A 5,990-nucleotide genomic window follows, 5' to 3' on the forward strand; every position below is an offset into this window, starting at 1 on the left:
CCCTTATTTAGAATTTAAATATGCTGATACAAAAAGTGTTGCATACCCAGAAAGTATTCTATAAATGCTCTTAGAAATAAGATTTAACTTTCAGATCACAGTTAAATATGAATTTGACCTTGTGGAGGTACAGTCACATATCAAAAAATATTTAACCTTTGGAAATTGACAGGGAAATATCATTTGTAATAAGTGATCAAGGAAAAATGGATTAAAGTTAATTTCTATAATAATGAGAAGGAATTGTCACTCTGTGATTACTTTACCTTGTCATTCCTAGGGTGAAAGTTTTGTATGCCCCCACATGGGCCAGTTCGCACAACAAGCCATGGCTCATCATGGGGTGTTTAACCCACGCTGAGATGTGCCGTGTGAAGTGACATTTTGAATATGCAACCCCCACTCGAGGGTTGCTGTGTCATGCGAACCCGACTACCAAGGATTATTTGAAGGTTAAACAACCCTTGCATAATCCTACAACTAACAACTGATGAGCCTGGCATGTCATGCAAACCAGGTCATGGTCACATTCATATTTAACTATGATCTGAAGATTAGCTTTGTATTATTTCACAAAACATGGTTAAATACTAATCTATCCAGATGGGAGCATATTTACTGAAAATCTGTTTTCTGGTAGTCTCTGATGTACCTCTAGTTTACCTAGATCCTAGTATCTGGAATCAATCAATGAAGCTAAATGGCGATGGAAGATCCAGGGCAAAGAGAAGTACGTCTCTACCCAGAGCTTAGTTAATTTATGGAATTTGCTGTTTCAAGATATGATGGACACTAAATTAGATGGCTTTAGGGTATTAGACAGATTGATAGACAGTAAGGCTATCAATGACTTCTAAGCATGATGGCTATATGCTTCTTTCAGGATCAGAGGCAGCATGCCCTGAATTACCAGTTGCTGGGAGCAATAGCAGGAGAGAGTTATTGTTTTCATGTCTTGACTGAGGGGCTTCCAAACAGCAACTGTTTGGCCACTGTGGGAAACAGGATGCTATACTAGGTAGGCCTTTAGTCTGATCCAACAAGGCTCTTACATATTTACAGTCTACCTTTTAGATATTTTTCACCCTAAAATATATTTGCTTCTTGCTTTAAAAGTGTGACTGACTTACTCTTAAATATACACATACAAGTTCCCATCATCTCAGTATCTGCATAACAGCAGATTTCATAAGCAACAAGGTACTGGTTTTTTCCCCATTTCAATGTGGTTAGAGCCACATTTGCAGGGAAGGGAACAATTGTACTTGCAGTACTAAATTGTTCCACTAGATGGTATTTTACCATCATCATACTAGTGTTTCCAATTCCCCCCTCCCCAAACTGAAAATAGATAAAATATTTACGATATTCAAATCTAGAGTATTGGTTTCCCCAGAGGTGGGCAACCTGTGGCCCTCCAGATGTTTTCACCTACAACTCCCATCGCTCCTCATCATTGGCTACACTGGTTAGGGCTGGTGGGAGTAGCTGACTGAGAGTGTGAATTAAATCAATACATCTTCTTGAGAGCAGGATGTCTGTGGTCATACTCCCCAAGGGGACAAACACTGTTTTTTTCTTTCTTTCTTTGGTTTGTTTTTACAAAATTGTGATTATGTTCACTTTTCTAAACAAACTTTATTAAATATATAAATCTACTGCCATTCAGAAAGGCTCATCGAACTTGTATTGATCACACAGGCTCATATTAACAGTTAGCACTTCTCTTTAAAACTGTCACAGGTAAGGGTTCCTAGATGCTAAAATCATGATTGGCTTTCTCTGCAGGCAGAGAATCACTTAAAAGTCTAAGAAATGTATTCTTACAAGATGTATATTATAATATACATAATATACTTCTTATAAGAAGTGTCTGTGTTCTGCTAAGGCTGCAATCCTGTGCACGTATAAACAGAGTCAATCCCCTTGAACAGTGAATACAGCTGGGACTTGATTCTGAGTAAACATCACAGGATTGTGCTGCACATGTTCTTTCTCTCTGGGGCCCAGAGAGCTGGTTGAAACATCCACAGAGTCAAGGGAATCAAAAGGACAACTGAGTTCCACATCTGCTGTAATATGTGGAATGGGACTCATGGATCTCACCTCTCATTATATTGATTCATGGGTTACTTTCCCCCACACAAGTTACATGGTGGGTCAAATAAATAAATATTTATTATATTTATTAAATATAATAAATGAAATGAAATCCTAGGCAAGTGGCTATATGATTACAGTCTAAAACTTGGAAAATGTGTCCCCTCTCCTCCAAATTTGTTTGATCTGTAGTTGATAATGCACCGAAATGATGGACCTGTCCTCTAGCAGTATAATATTTTTTCACACCTACCTATTCAAGAGATATTTGATCATCCTGAACACCGGCAAAGCCCTTTCTTGTCCCTAGCTATGTCCTCCTGTTCCATTCACGTTTAAAATATATTCTTCCTCTTCCTTACCCATTTTAATATGTAGTTCTTGGAGGCTAGCTTCAAATCCAGCACAAGACCACCCATCTCCCCCTTCAGCGAGGCTACAGCACCTCCTTTAGCAGGTGGAACAGGAGAGAATATCAACCGCATGTGCTGGACTGAGATATTATTACAGCACTAAGACGCTACTTTAGTGGGGAAAGGCTGTAGCCCACTGATAGCAGAACACATGTTTTGCATGCAGAAGGTCCCAGGTTCAACCCCTGGCATCTTAAGTAAGGTTGGGAAAGAATCCTGCTCAAAACCCCAGAGAGCCGCTACCAGTCGGTGCAGACAATTGTACACTAAATGGACAATTTTATTTTTGGGATCATCACAAAAGGCCCAAAGAGTAAACAGTTACTTTTTTCTTTTTCTAGCCAGAATGTAAGGTTAATTCCTGTAAAACGGCAGAAGGTATTTGGTAAAGCTGGTGCAAATGACCTTCTTGGAATTTCACCCAGATATCACTGGTACATTTCAGAGGACCATAACCAGATTTTATCAAACTGCTTCTACCTGCAGGTCACTTATCTGCTTACTGCAACCTTCAAGGGAAATAAAGGATGTTCTTTTGTCCCCTAAAGTTTAGTGGAAGGAAGAAGGACAAGAAAACAGGAGGGAGAATACAAGCAGCTTTGGAGTGTGAAGCCTACATATATGAAGGAAGGATGTGTAGAAAACAGCTCCATTTGGGAAAAGCATAAAGGGGATGCCCTTCACCTTGTCTGAACAAGAATATTCTTGGGGTTAGCATTAGCAATGCCCTGTCTAGGCTGATAGCTATCTGACCCTAGGCTATAGACTAATACTCACCAGACGCCCCAGTATGATGAATGTTTAACATAATTCAATTTGCACACTAGATACGTCTTATCACAAAGCTTCACTCCATCCCCAAAGCTTCAGCCCAAAGCTGCAAATTCCTGTAGATAACATTTCCATAGAAAGAAAACATCTTCAGGGACAGCATATATTATCCCCTAAGATAAACAAAACTACTCAAGTTGCCATTCATGTCACAGAACTAAAGACATTTCATTGTACAAATAACCCAGTTCTATTTCATGGCATGGTCAATCTGGATCCAGCCCACAGAATGTTGTTTGTTGCAGAATTAACATAACCCATTTCATTTTTTAATCAGATGTACAGAGGCCTTAGAAGGATACTTTTGAGGGTGGGGCAGGAAGTTATTCTGAAACCCTGTTTCTTCTTCTTTGCCAGCTGTACTACTGTTCTCTCAGAATCTGCATCAAGAAAGCTAATTGGGGTTAGGAGACAGAAAGGTGTCTCAGGTATGTCAACTAATGTTGAAGTTTTGAACAACAGCTGCTGTTTTAGACCAGGGTGAACAGAGGGTGGATGGGGATGTATTGGTATTTATGTTACATTTTTATAAACTGCACTTTCATTCAAAAATGGATTCCAGGATGTTAGACACACACAAAAATAAAATATACAATATAATATTAAAACTACAGAAAATGTTAAACAACAGTGCAGTCTCTGGGTGATGTCCAGAAGATTTCCAAGGGTTTCTGACTCCCAGTAAGAGCAAGTAAAATTGCAAGAAAAAAAATCAAAGGTTTGCTTTATGCTAATCACTTATCTCTCAGCCTCAGTGTTCCTCATCTGTAAATTAGGAGTACTAATTGGTTGCTTTTGACAAGATCTTTGTTCAGGTCTGCCAGCCAGTTTTAGAGTACCATGTTAAAATCTCTGAACTCCGGTAACTCATACGTAGATGTATCTCTCAGTCTATGGTTCATAGGATAGTGTCCAATTGTGCCCCAGTACTAGCATTAATAACATTGTGCTAGCATAACACCTCTTTTTCCCATTACCCTAGCAAGCACTACTTACATTGCAAGAGTTGGTTTACACTATTTATTTTATTTGCTACATTTATCCCCCACTTTTTCCTCCAAGGAGTCCAGGGCGACGTACATAACCCTCCCCCTCTCCATTTTCTCCTCACAACAACCCTGTGAGATAAGTTAGGCTGAGAGTCAGTGACTGGCCCAAAGTCCCCCAGGGTGTCCTTAGTCCCAGTCCAACACCCTAACCATTACACCACGCTAACTAATGGCAACATCATTACTGCTAGTGTTGGAACCCAGCTGGATGCTACCTAATGATAACCAATTCCACACCATGAGCTATCATGTGTCTGTCTCTGGTTGGTAAACCTCAGTGTTCTAGTAAAAAATAAAACAGATCCTGCAAGACCATTGTGCTATTTGCAATCATCATCATCATCATCATCTAAATTTCTTACAAATTTCAAAAGAACACTAACAGCAACTTACAACAAAATTAACATGTACAAAATTTAGGATAGCTAAAGCAATTATCTATATCATACTAAACACAACAGCCCCCCAAAACAACTAGACCATCAGTGGCAGCCGTAGACAATTAAACAGCACAACTCAACTGATACATTAAAACTGCCCATCATATGCCATCAAATGCCTAGGCATAGAGGAAAGTCTTGACAGGCTGCCGAAAAGATGACAATGTTGGTGCCAGGTGGGCCTCACTGGAGAGAGCATTCCATACTTGGGGGGCCACCACCAAAAATATCTCTCCCTTCTTTCCATCCTCTGAACCTCCTCAAAGGAGGCACTCAAAGGAGGGCCTCAGATGTTGGTCGTAGGGTACTGGTAGGTTCATACCAGGAGAGATGCTCTATCAAGTATTGCCATCCCGAGCCATATACAGCTTTCTCAGTTAAAACCAGTACTTTGAACTGGCCTAGGAAATGTATAGGCAGCCAGTGCAAGCAGGCCAGAATTGGTGTTATATGCTCAGACCTTCTGGTTTCTATTATCAGTCTGGCCACTGCACTTTGCATAACCTGCAATTTCCGAACCATCTTCAAAGGCAATCCCATATAGGCCACAGTGCAGTAATCTCACCTGGAGGTTACCACAGCATGGACTACTGAAGCCAGGTTATCACTATCCAGACAGCAGTGACCCTGCTAGTCCAAGTCTGCTTTTTGGACTACAAAAAAAAAATGGGAATTTCCCATGGGAAATGGGAGTCATTCATCTGGTAGCACCTGGAATTATCTGGAAACTGTGGGCACTCCACCTATGCTAGCACTCCATCAGCATAGTGCTAGCATAGGTGACCTCTAGTGCAACGCCAATAGCACTATTGGCATTGCACTAGAGGCTGCTTATGCGAGTGCTACATCAATGGCATAAGTGAGTGGCAGTGTTGGATGCTAACCTATATATCATAGTGCCAGTAAATGAATCACAGGAATATATCTTGGAGTGGATACATTAAAAGTGCTATGTAAAACCATAGAATTGTCAGACCAGAACTCCAACATCCTGCAGGATCTTCAAAGCCCTAATCTTTATTCAGAATAGGTTTGATGTGTTTTGTATTTGAAATTTGGTCCTTGGGGTTATTCTGATGGATGCATACAAGTGAAAACATTTCATATGAATGACTCATCTACACACCTTGCTCCTAGATTATCCTGTGAGGCTGGAT

The sequence above is a fragment of the Heloderma suspectum genome, chromosome 2, assembly GCF_057233095.1.
Source record: "Heloderma suspectum isolate Gila_16-S chromosome 2, 16-S_ref, whole genome shotgun sequence".
Lineage (NCBI taxonomy): Eukaryota > Metazoa > Chordata > Lepidosauria > Squamata > Helodermatidae > Heloderma > Heloderma suspectum.